This window comes from Lepisma saccharinum, chromosome 4 (assembly GCF_977018435.1).
Source record: "Lepisma saccharinum chromosome 4, izLepSacc3.1, whole genome shotgun sequence".
NCBI classification, from domain to species: domain Eukaryota; kingdom Metazoa; phylum Arthropoda; class Insecta; order Zygentoma; family Lepismatidae; genus Lepisma; species Lepisma saccharinum.
This window is the reverse complement of record NC_139232.1, coordinates 57,220,620-57,233,860: the sequence shown is the minus strand read 5'-3', so window position 1 is coordinate 57,233,860 and position 13,241 is coordinate 57,220,620. Positions and strand designations below refer to the sequence as shown.

The following is a 13,241-nucleotide window of genomic DNA, read 5'->3' as shown; positions in this document are numbered from 1 at the left end:
TTTTTATTTTATTTCATTGTAAAATCGTATCGTTCTTATTCGAAAACCCTATAGTTAGATTTTTATGTCTTGCTTCTCAACCTTCACGTATTCAGGTTAGTCTATTTGCCTATCTAATAGTACTGTAGCATCTTAAACATTTGACAAATTAAAAGAAAGAACAAACACAGCATTCCAACTAAATAACAAATAACTATCGTGTAATGTCCAGTGCATTACAACTGGTTGCCTTAAAGGGCAATACCAGGTCCGTAGACTGGGTGTTTCAACACTTCGACACACAAATCAGCCGATTTCTTCTACTTCATGTCTTCTCTCTATTTAATCAGGTTTGATATACATATTCGAGGGCCCATGTAAACTGAATGTTTAGTTCTGGTTAGTCTACTACAATTACAAGACATTTACGAAATTAACTTTTTCTCAGTTCTACTGCATTTGTAAAGGAGAGACTATAGTTGTAGCGAGGAGCATTGTACGAACCTAAGGTCTTTTTCTGTAGATTACGACAAATTCGCTACAAAAGGTTCCTTTCCCGGGGTATCGTTTCTCCATTCCCATTTTCTTCTTAACGAGATCACATGAAGCTCAGCCGTTGCGCCAGAGAAAAGCAGGAGAACGAGGAGAGGGAATGAAGTCTTCTCCGAAAGCGGATATTAGAAAAAACTCTGATCCTTCCCTCGTTTTCCTGTCCCCAACAATCCTCGCTCCCTTCCCTCTTCTTCTCCGCCAGCAATGGACATAGGCCGCAAAATCCCCAGCTTTCAATTTTCGAAGGTTTTTTTTTTTTTTACTTTCAGCTTCTGTACAGGCAGTAGAGTCATCAATCCGTGGCTGGAAGCATTCGACGGGAACACAAGTCTTATTCGTCAGAGAAACCCACTCATGCTTCGCTGTGCGGGAATGATCACCGTGGGGAACACGCTCAGCTGGGAACGCTGACAGACCAAACCGCCGAAGCAGCTCTAGTTACACGGAGACCGTTTTGTTGCTGCGGTTATCCTTCTCTGCCCCCCACCCCCTCATGCTCTTGCTATTGCCCTTCTCTACCAATATTCTCGAAGCCAATGCTCGACTGAAGCTGTGTAGTTTAACATTCTAATAACACTTCTGCTTTGTATGTGTTTAAAGTGAGCTCTGGTAATTTATTCTCTTTTCACCATATTAAAGGCTACCCATCATACTTCCTATAAGAACTACAAATGTTATATCACTCTGAGCATTAATGTAAGTGAACAAATAGCAAACGTAAAGCTATTAATTTGCCATTCATAATTGAACACACACACACACACACACGCACCATTCATCTGACTGTCATTCGGGAGACCCAGGGTGGATGTCTGGAGTTCACCAAGCCTCAATAAATAAGTACCAAGAGGCAACCGTAAGGACTAGAGGTGGCCTGAGCGTGGTGCTAATCACATCACCATCTCAAATGGAGAGATACTGAAATTACGGCGTGCCGAGGATTTGCCAAAGGGGTGTGTTACGTATACTTTCTTTTGGTACTGAGCCCTCATTTTGTCATCATTTCCTGTCTTTGACGTTTCTTTTGGAATAATGGACCAAAGGGGCGGGGATGGTTATGATCCCCACCAATCCCCCCCTTTGAGCACGCCACTGATGTAAGGGGTGCTACCTCCACATCTCTCCATATGCCTTCACAGTATCTTCCAATGTGCAGGCGGTAACGTCACCTTTAGTAATAGACATTTTGTGAACTGCACCTAAGTTTTCGAAATGCATTAACCTACTCCAATTGTCTTTTAACATCAACTATAGCATTGGAATTTGTTTATTTAAAAATTTAATTAGAAAGATATATTGCTATATATTTTATAGTTTTTCGTGTTTGATTTACTTTTAGATCATTTACCATTTACCATTGGCACACGTTCCCGTGAATAAAGTTACTGATGCAATCATCACAGCTACTCCAGGATATGGTGAGCCCTCACACCAAATTTTCCGTTCATTGTTGACATCACGCATATACTGATATAGGCCTTTTAGAACCGAAAACAAAGTTTAGTGATTTTTAGTAAGTAAGTTTGGTGGACGGGCTCAGCCTTATGTGATCTTCGGGAAGTCATGAAAATTATTCAAGCCCAGGCACCTGGCTACTCCCTCCGCTAAGCCAGTGGTTCTCAACCTCCGTGAGACCGCGAACCAGTAATTTCTATTTTTTTTAAAAATACTTTTATATTTTTTAACTTTATACTTTCATTAATTAATATGTAACTTTGAATGCATACATCACGGTATAATCATAAGGAGTAATAGTTCGATTATAACTAGGCTTGTTAACAAATAAAATTAAATTAGTTGTGAACCACTGAATGCAAATAAACCATCATGAAAGGAATTTCTTAAGTGCTCATTCTTATTGGCATGTTCCATTTTGAACAACAAAAACCCAATCAGTGCTAATCGGGAAATCGATGACTATAAAATAATATTATAATCGGAAAAGTGATAGTTATATTTTTAATTTGATGTTAAGGATGTATGGTTGGAGAAAAAAATGTAGTTAGAAAATACATATTCGTTGTCACCATTTTTTTCAGCTGAGCGGGGAAAGCGGCAGAATAATGCACCAAATATTTACATATGCAAAGTTAATTTAAAATTACTGCCCATACTACGTAAGATAACAAATTTCAGAAGCTCTCGTGACCCAGCGGTTGAAAAACACTTTGGTAAGCGAGATAGTTCCAGGAACTAGAAGAGTTTTGTATGTACAGAATAATAGGTTAACCTCCTCTATCGCAGAGGCTATGTACAAATAGGAATGGGTCACTAATGAAACTGTGGGTGTTAAAATACCATTACACAGAAAAATAAGTAGTTTAATATAATTGGATATTTTAAGGCATTTTTCAAACTTTCTAATTCATTTTAAATACTCTTCCCGTCAAATTTTACTTTTTGCTTAAATGCTGATTCTAGACATGGGTCTTTAATCTTCCCCGCTTACAGCACCATCTACCGTTACCACCAGTTATTATTAATTGGACCAGTCCCTATACACGGGTTATTTCCAACGGCGCAACGTCGCCACCATATATATCATTCAATGCAGATTGGCGCTGTGGCAGGGAGATGCTTTAGTGGGATTATCTAATGATTCCCGTGGGATGTGATCAGGATTTCACGATGCGGGATCCTCCATGTAGCGTGCTGACCGCATGCCCATGCTTTTTACGCTTTAGTTGCGTTTTTATCCTGGTCTTGAAGGCTCCGCGTTTAGGCTACCGGGCCTTAACATGGCGTCCTGGGACTTTGCTGCCCTCCACCAAACTGCGGATTACATTAAACTCACGTCCATTAACTGCGAAATGAGATCATTAGTCTTCATTGCAACCTCGCGTCTATCTGTCAGCGAGTTCCCTCGTGGACTGAGTACGGTTGTTCAACGCTGCCATTGTTTGGATTATTATTGCAAATCAATGGATTGCAGTGTTGTTTTTTTCTGTGAAAATGATACAGAAGGTGATGTTTCCCCGGACTTTTTTAAAACCGGTTTTTGAATGACAGGCAATTATGTTTGATGAATTCGCTACTTGTCTGGGTTTGGGTGCTTGACGTATTGTGAACTAACGAGTGGGTAAGGATCGAATGTCAGCGCTACGTAGCGAATGGTTAAATATTAAATGACAGAGTTGAATTTGTGAACAATAGTTTAAGCGTTCCTACATCGTCATCTCTATACAGGGTTTCTAAATTAGTTATACAAAAGTAACCGTGAATTGTAAAGAACGTGTATGTGTAACAGAAATGGTTCATACATCAATGAATACAGCATATCTTCAAGTTTATTGTCGCACGTTGTTAGTTTCAGACGCCACCACTGGAGGCGTGAGCGTTTGTTTATCTTACACGAGTACCGACTTGGATTGGTCGTGGTGGAACGATTCCGTGGCCACCTCGTCAACGTTGCTGGGAAGAGTGGGAACAAACATACGAAACCCCAGATAGAGAAATTCATGGGACCAATCAGGCAAACGAGGTAGCTACGAAATCGTTCCACCACGACCAATCCAAGTCGGTACTTGTGTAAGAGAAACAAACGCTCACGCCTCCAGTGGTCTGAAACTAACAACGTGCGACAATAAACTTGAAGATATGCTGTATTCATTGATGTATAAACCATTTCTGTTACACATACACGTTCTTCACAATTCACGGTTATTTTTGTATAACTAAATTATAAAAACCCTGTATATTATTGCATTTGTATGTGTTTCAATAGAACTTACAGTACGGTTGCACCTGTATGTAACACCAATACAGATATAAAATGTACAGTCACCGGCAATACAGAGGGTCACCTAGATCCTGAAATGCTCGCTTCCCTTCAATGCGTTGTGTATGTTGCCTAACTCTACGGCGATAATTGGATTATAATAGTAAATTTTCGTTGGGTTTTTCTACCACCGCCGTAGAGTTAGGCAACACACGCAACGCCTTGCAGGCAAGCGAGTATTTCAGGATGTGGGTGTCCCTCTTTATTGCCGGTGATTGTACTTAAAAAGTGAATTCTGGGATTATGTCTTTAACAAAGAAACAGTATCTTGTGTCTTTCAATACATCATATATCACTGTGTATTGGTAAGATATACTAAACTACATTTTAACATAGAGATGATCACTATGTTCACTTCAGTTTCAATTTCAGTGCGTCTTTCACTTCATGATCTATATTTGAGGACCCATTACCACAGAAAAGTTATTGCTAGAGTGTTCTATTGGACTTGGAGTGTGTACCGCTCGTTTTGCCTGTTCGACCGTTATTCGCTCGAGCAAAGAAGTTCTCAATTCCGTACGCCATCTAGCGTCGTCCGCGCGAACTATTTGGCGCTCGAGCGAAATGATCTTCCTGCAGCATTCTAACCTGCAACTCTGTTAGGTCCAGCAACGGATATTTCGACAAGTTTTGTTTCCAATAACTCTTAATTCTGACCCCAATTCAAATATAAACCTTTTGTGCTGTAGTTAATCTCTTGACAACCAAAGTTGAGTATTTCCTAGATTTATTTTTCAAGAAACCGTCTCCTTGCAATTTTAGTGAGGACTAAAGCCTGTTTCCGTTTTGATTATCCTCAGAAATATTCTGTGCATTTTTTCCTAAAGTTGGTTGAATTTTTTCCTAAAGTTGGTTGATCTCTCCCGAATTCTTCCTGCAAGCCATATTGGGCGCACGATATATAACTCCCCCCTCACCCCCCCCCTCGAGATCCCTCCCGAGAAAAAAATATTATTTTCCATTCCCAGCAATCTCCTCTGGCGTAGGGGATCGTGCACCAGAATTCGAATGTTGTGGAAAATTGTGTCCGTAAGCTTTGATATCGTTTCGTAGTCACGGATTGAAATCCATAGACGGTTGGAAAGGGGGGGGAGGAAACTGTAAACAACTTCACGCCCCCTCCCTCTCTTCCGGTTTTCCCTGTCAATTGTTTCATGAGGATATTTTCTGCTTTTATGTTGGGTATATTGAAGGGTGCTTTGCATGTTTAAATCTTCAGATTTTTCCATTTTTTTTTCAATGTTAAATGGTTCGATACTTTTTACGTTCGTTGCTATGGGGTATTTCTGAGCTTCTTGACCAGAGCATAAAACTTAATTTCTACCATCTTTCCATGTAAAACAGTCGTGTAATTCGATTCCCAATGGTTCTCAAGTAACACTCTTTCTCGTAGCGTACACAATCTGAAACTCAAGCTCGTAGCTAGGCAGAGGCCAAGGAGATTCATATCGCATGGCACCCCTCCCATAATATCTCTTCATTCTCCTTTCACTAGACGAATGAAGTTTGTGATTCTCTGTTCACTGATAGAGCATAAAGAATTACTTGATATTATATGATTTTAAGTGGCATTTGAAAAAGAAATAACAAGGTTGGAGATGTCATTGCACCCTCTCCCCCGACAAGTCTTCTTTATTGAAAACAGTAAAAATTATTTCCTTGGTTTTTATATTATATATTGTATTATATATCCGCCTCACGGGAGTCATCCCCATAGATCTTTCCACTGAAGTTTCTGGGTTTGAGTCGTAGGCCTGGGTGATTCATTGTACCTTTTCATCAAATTCACCTATTGATCTTTTATCTTCATTGCGTCGCAATTAGCCTAAGAGGCGGGAAAACTATGTAAATAAAGAATTTTTCGCATATTTTCTGTGTTTGTGAACGCCTGTTTGGTGATGAAATGGGAAAACAACATGTGATTAGTGAAAAATTACTGCTTGAACTAAACGACAGCGATAGTTATATTTTATATGCACATAAACACAATTATCTTTATTTATACTATACAATGCATTAAAATTGGCATATTTCAAACGAGACCACTAGTAACTCTTGATCCACTTCTGAGATCAATTTTATCGAACTGCGTGACACTGGCGTAATCACAATAATAGTGATCTGGCCTTCGCCCTTCCTGTTATTGTTTGCGTTATTGTTTTCTTCTTAGCTTTATTCATATCTTGTTACTCCCTCCTTTTTATTTTTATTCCTGTAGTACTCAGATTTCAGCCATTATAATTATGTGACTCGCACATCCGTGCAATAGTTGTGGGTACTGATCAGCGTAACTGAAAGAATGGTTCATTGTTGAAGTCAATTTCATCCGCAAATACCTGCGAAAGTACTATTGATTTCATCATACTTAAATACTGTATTTGATATACAGGGTTATTCAAATAGAAAGAGCAGATTTCAAATGTTTATTTCTCACGAACTATAAAAGATAGAAACACGTGCCATACATCAGTGGATAGAGGAAGGTTGAAAGTTTTATTGTTGAAAGTCTTAATGTATGCACTCAACATGAGCACCATGTGTTGCCCGATACACATCAAAACGGTACTCCATTTCTTGCTTGTGGCGTCGCCATTTTACCTGTAAAGAAAGAGAACGGCGTGCAGGTATTGAATGGAACTAATAGGCATGATTTTAAAAACACCCCCAACCGATTTTTCTCATTTTTTGATATTTTTAACTACCATCCTTCCTCTTCATACTGAGAAAGTTTTATCGAGGTGATTTTTTTATATAAGGGATAAAAATGAGATTGAAACTTTGTCCTGCATCAGCAATGCACTGAGCTGCAGCGCCCCTATGATGAGACTTTTCATTTGTGTCGCGCTAAAGGACTTACTGTTCAGGGACAAATGATATTCCACTTGATAATTGGCTTCATTTTTGTCTGTTATTACTACTATATACATTACTGTTTCCATATTTTTAGCCGCATTCGTGGGGGCGAGATGTGAGCGTGTTGTGAAAACTTCTGTGTTAGCCAAAAGAATGAAGAGGGAAAAGCAACGAATGTCGGGTATGTTTGAGAAAAGAATCATTACTTATAATATTTTATGAGAATAACTGTAAGTTAGAAGCAATGCCGGCGATCAGGGGGACTTGGGGCAATTTTTTTCAACTTTTGGCCACTTTTTTGCCTCGCACTATGGCCTCTTAATGCTAAGTCTTGTCTAAATTAACTGCCTTTCCCCCCTCTCCCAAGGTTCGTCACTAGTAAGCAGTCTTAAAAATATTCTCGAATCAAACAATAGTATTATATACGTATATTGTAATATTGGGTAATGTTTGTTAGAAGTTTTAATTTAAATTTTAGATGAACTGAATACTTAAAATATTATTTTTATATTTATAAGGTTCACAAATTACGATTATACAAAATATATTGCTTGAGACCTCATTTCAAGATGTTGGAATTAGCTCTAATTTATATGACTGAAAATGTAAGAAGATAACCATCAACAAAACTTTCAAAACTCAATTATTCTCACAAAATGCTTTAAAAAATGAGTTTTTCAGAAAAGAATCGTTTACTTTTTATAAATAGATTTATTGTTTTAGTGTGAAAGTTTATACTATTTGAAGCACTTCTGAGAAAAACAGACATTGATAGGTGTCACCGTTCCCGAGATACATTAAACCAAAAGTATCTAATACGGCGGACTCTTCTGAACATGGGAGGCATCAGCACGCACATAGCGATTCGTTCCTCGACTGAAAATACCTTAAATGGCATAACAATTATACTACCAAGTTTCTTGCTTTTATCAAAAAGTGTAACAATTCGTCAATCATTAGGGACTTAGCCGCTGGACAGTGATCAAGATGGTGGGTACGAAGTCCTCTATTTGGAGACACATATTATGGTTATTCTTTGATTAAATACATTAAAACTTATATCAGTTTAACGCCTATAAATTAGGCTATAATTTTTATTGCAAATAATTTTCTATTTCTTACATAACGTGAAACACACTTACATTGTTGATATATCTAATGAGGATCAAAAGTTTAATAGAAAATAACTGCTTAGATATAGGCCAGTAACTTAGAGTCTGTGAATCCGATGCTTTAGGGAAAGCGAGGGAGTGAACTTTTAAGATTTTGTACTTCTAGTAGTGGTCTAAGGGTCTCGTCGATGGCGCAGTGGTAGCGTTGTCGCCTTGTCCTTGTAATCAAAGGGTCCTGGGTTCCATTCCCGGTGAAGGCACATAGTGGTTCGGAACCCACTTTAAACTGTAGGTCTGGTCCCAATTAGCCTTACTGCGTATAAAGTGGACTTAAAACACCAAATCAATCAATCACTCAGTGGTGGTCAAAGAACTAACCAAAATCCATCTTTTACGGAATTATTCCCGACATTCGTCGCTTTTCCCCCTTCATATTTTTGGCTACCACGGAAGTTTTCACAACACGCTCACATCTCGCCCCCACGAACGCGGCTAAGAATATGGAAACAGAAACGTATAAATTAGTAATAACAGCACAAAATGAAGCCAATTTTCAAGTGGAATATCATCTGTCCCTGAATAGTAAGTGTATATATATATATATATATATATATATATATTTGCTCAAGGTCCCGGGTTCGATCCCCGGCCGGTTCAAATCCGGGAACTTTTCTAACGATGGAAGCGGCCCCGGCGCCCACCCAGCGTCGAATAACATGGGTACCTGGGGGAAACCCTGGGGGGTAAAGGCGGTCAGGGGCGTGATGCTGATCACATCACCCCCACTCATGACCGGATCAAGAAAGTGTGGGGCGTTACCCCCACACCCCCTATACGCCTTCATGGCGTGGTGCTAAGCACAGGGGAGCACTTTACCTTTTTATATATATCCTTTAGCGCGACACAAAGGAAAAGTCTCATCATAGGGGCGCTGCAGTTCAGTTCATTGCTGATGCAGGACAAATTTCAATCTCATCTTTATCCCTTATATAAAAAAAAACACCTCGTATGGAGAGGAAGGATGGTAGTTAAAAATATCAAAAAATGAGAAAAATCGATTGGGGGTGTTTTGAGCTGTTCAAACTTGAAATTTGAACAGTTGAACAGAATGTTCAAATTTTACTAAGTTTGAACATTTGATCATCTCATAATATGTAACCGTGCTTCCTCTTTACAATGAGCTCAAGAACGCTTCTGTATCTTCATTCATTCCAAAGATATACTTAATTGAAAAGAGCATGTTGTTCAAAAATGACATTTTGAACAATACTCATATAATTCGTAATAATCATATTTCAGCAAAATCCTTTCACAGGTATCGATTTTGGAGAAAGGCAAAGCTGTGTACCAAATATCATTAAAATCGGTAACTATGAGGGTCAACTCCTGCCTGATTTGACATGGAATGAACGTCTCTTTGAATAGTTCTATAGGATGGTCTTATTTGGCACTGTATTTTGTTGATTGATTGAATTAGGTTATTTTACGTCGCTTTTCTTCCTTTTTCGGCTAATTGCGACGATTATTATATGTGATGATTAGACCTAGGATTTTTAAGTTCTAAAAAATGTGTTTTTAGGTTCATGAAATAGGCTCTAAAAATCCTAAAATAGGTTCTAGAAACCTGAAATAGGTCCTAAATATCTTTAAAAAATCTTGAGGTAGGTTCAAAAAAATTTCAAATAGTTCAAAATTCCTTAAAAAATGCTGATTAGGTATAGTCACCGGCAATGAAAACGGGACACCTATATCCTGAAATACGCTGTTTCTTGCACAACGGTATGTGTGTTGCCTAACCCTACGGCGATGGCAGAGCTTACGATTGGAAATTTGCTATTAAAATCCAGTTTTCGCCGTATAGCTAGGAAAAAATCTTTTTTCATGTTATCGACAGTTAAACTCCGCAATTTTGTCTATGATGATAATCTTATATGCTGGAAATAATCTTTCAACAAAAACATAGTCAGTGGTGCAAACTTCAATGCTGAAATGTTAGTTTGCAAGACCTGAATGCCACAAAGCACCAAAGTGACTTGAAAGTGAGCAAGACCACACAGATCATACCACTTTGGATTGTAGAGGTAACAGTGGCACCAGACATTTGCTTTGTTTAGAGCTTTGAAAAATCGCCATTGACTTGGAGGAAGGGAAATCGACAGAGAGTACGTTTCAAACGCGTTCGTCATTGAATTGTCTCGTGAACAAACAAAGCAGATGCCTCTGTGACATAGAAATCCTGTAAAACCTTTAAATATACATAAAAACTGAAAAGAATGGTTCTAACAAGCAAAATGGGTTATTTTAGGCACTAAAAAACGTCATCAGTTCTTGCGTTCTTTAACAAAACGCTGACATAATTCTTACGGGACGGGATTCGAACCTGGGACCCATGGTCACCCATCGGTCACTGTAAAAAAAAGTATATTAATATGCAGATCGGTAATGGAATGAAGTGGTGGGAAATATTCATGTATTTTTGACTTCCCATCGCGTCGGTCTAGATTTCGCAAACGTGACTTTCCAATTGTGTGTGTCTTTTGTTCACAAATCGCTTGCTCTTTCTTGCTGCACTGTTATTTCCTTGTTTAATCCGCGTGTTCCTAAATCATCTTCTCTTCGTCGTAGGTTGTAGATCAGGGTTTAACATGGCGTCATTAGCGGCACTCATTAAGAAAAAAGCGTTGCGCACGTCGGTGATTCAGCTGGCATAAATCTTCATTCTTCCCTGCGTGTGGGTTAATGAAGAAGGTTCATAAAAGATGAAGGAGCAGAAAGATAACCGATGAGGGGATTATGTTCTGGCAACAAGGCATGGTACGAAAAATCACCATGCTCGTTGTGGGAGCGTCTTGACTGCAATATTAGGAAGCGATAATATCGATAACTGTTTCACCAAGATTAATCAACTTAGAATAGTCACAGAATCATTACGCGTATAAGTGGTACACTCCGAGATCTCGCACACCCCTAGTAGCATTTATGACGTTTCTCTGGTATTTAGTCAAGGTCACAAAATGAATCTTCGCTCCTTTTGTGACGAACAATGAATCTTAAATGACCTGCTACGAGACCACCTCATACGTGTGAAAACTATAGAACCTACATGATGTAGTCCCATAAAAAAGTAAAATTTCCCCGTACACATGGCACCATGTCATGAAGACACATTTAGAGGATGTGGGGATAGGGACTTACATATTCTCGATCTCTGCTATTTTGGAGGTGAGGTGATCAGCACCACGCTCCGACCACCTTTACCCGCCCCCAGGTACCCATTGATTTGAGGCTGGGTGAGTCCCACAGCCGCTTTCTGCTGGGACAAGGCCGGATCGATCTTAGATCACCCACCCCAGGAATCGAACTCGGGTCTCCCGTGTGGAAGTCAGACGCTCTACCGACTTTTTTTTTTAAAAAAAAAGGAAAGATCGTAAACGGCAGCTTTCCCCATCACACTTCATTCACTCATATCACATTATTACTCAATTCTCTGTATCATTTCTTTCAAGACAGACAACACAAACATCCAAGTCCAAGCGGAATTCGAACCCAGGACTCCTGGTGTCGTAGCGTGTGCTAACCACTCCGCCACGGGGCCCGACTCCTACTAGACCAGTGCGGCTCCTGACGCAATCCCATACACACGCAAAATTAAACGCATCAAATCTATTTGATTGCCAAGAAATGCATCGATTGAAGCATTAATGTATGCTTTTGAACCTTCGCCATTTTGAACCTTCGCCACTTTGATGCATTTTTGTATATCATTTGTGAAGGTAACGTCAAAGTGCATCATGTTATTCAAGTGGATGCGCTTTTATGACCTTCCTGCATCTTTGTCGATGATGCGCTCAAACATTTGCTCTGAACTGCAGACATTATGATGCATTTTGCATTGTGTATGCATGTACACTGTAGTCCATGAGTTCCCTCGTTTAGCACTAAACTCTGCTACCATTAATATTCGTCGAACTGACCTACTTCGGTTATTCCCCTTAAATATTAATAAATTGTGATGTATTCTTTTCTGTTGTTTTGTATCATAAAGTCTACTTTTTCTGTAATAAGAAGATAATGTCAATTTGAAGGAAACAACTTACAGGTTCAACAACCAGTTTTGGCACCCTGTCGCCGCTATTGCTAAAGTTAAAAATGTGACATGTGGTTTCTTCTTTTACAATTTTTCTAAATGCAGTATTGTCGATAAAATGTTCAAGTAACTCCTAGTTTTAGACTCAGTTAAATTTACAAAGAGAAATTTGCAATATGGCTGCCGAAAGTGGTGATAGAGCGTATTGTAGCGTGCACTATTCACCAATCTTCTCCAACTCCACCTGTATCGCGAATTCGGATGGATGAGGACGGTGTTGATTCAGACACGGCCTGGACAAAGACGCGTAACAAGTAAACATTATGCTTAGCAACCCAGAGATCAATGTTCTGTTAAGGTCTCACGTTAAATATACATAATCAACTCCTGTTCGACTTTTGTGTCACATTTGCAGACAATTCTGCAATGTATTGTACGGTGTATTTGTAATTTGAAACCTTATGTCGTCTTGCTTTTGTTGTTGCAAGTCTACCTATTGTTTCTATTCAGTTTAAAATGGTTCCTGTCTTATTGGCTAACTGAATAACTCTCTAGCCTTCTTAAACCCGACAGCAACACAAGCGTTCAATCTGTTTCTATCCTGGGCAAGATCAATCCAATGTTTTCCATCCTTTAGGTCCATCTCAACGATATCCCTTCATCTTCGTCTTGGCTTTCCTCCTGATCTCTTACCATCAGGACTCCCAACAAGAATCTTGTAAACTCTTCTTTCCTCTCCCATTCGTGACACATGGCCTGCCCACCTAAGTCTTATATGGACAGGAATACAAATTATAACTTTCTCCACTCACCTGTCACCTCATCCCTTTTAAGGTCACATTAATTTTTCTTATGATTTTATTTTCAAATACCCTTAATT

At 39.1% G+C, this 13,241-nt stretch overlaps 1 protein-coding gene across 1 annotated transcript in view; it reads left to right on the top strand.

The window, feature by feature from the left end:
- mmd (disintegrin and metalloproteinase domain-containing protein mind-meld) overlaps nt 1-13,241 on the top strand; it is a 608,670-nt gene that overhangs the window by 100,682 nt on the left and 494,747 nt on the right. The window lies entirely within an intron of this gene.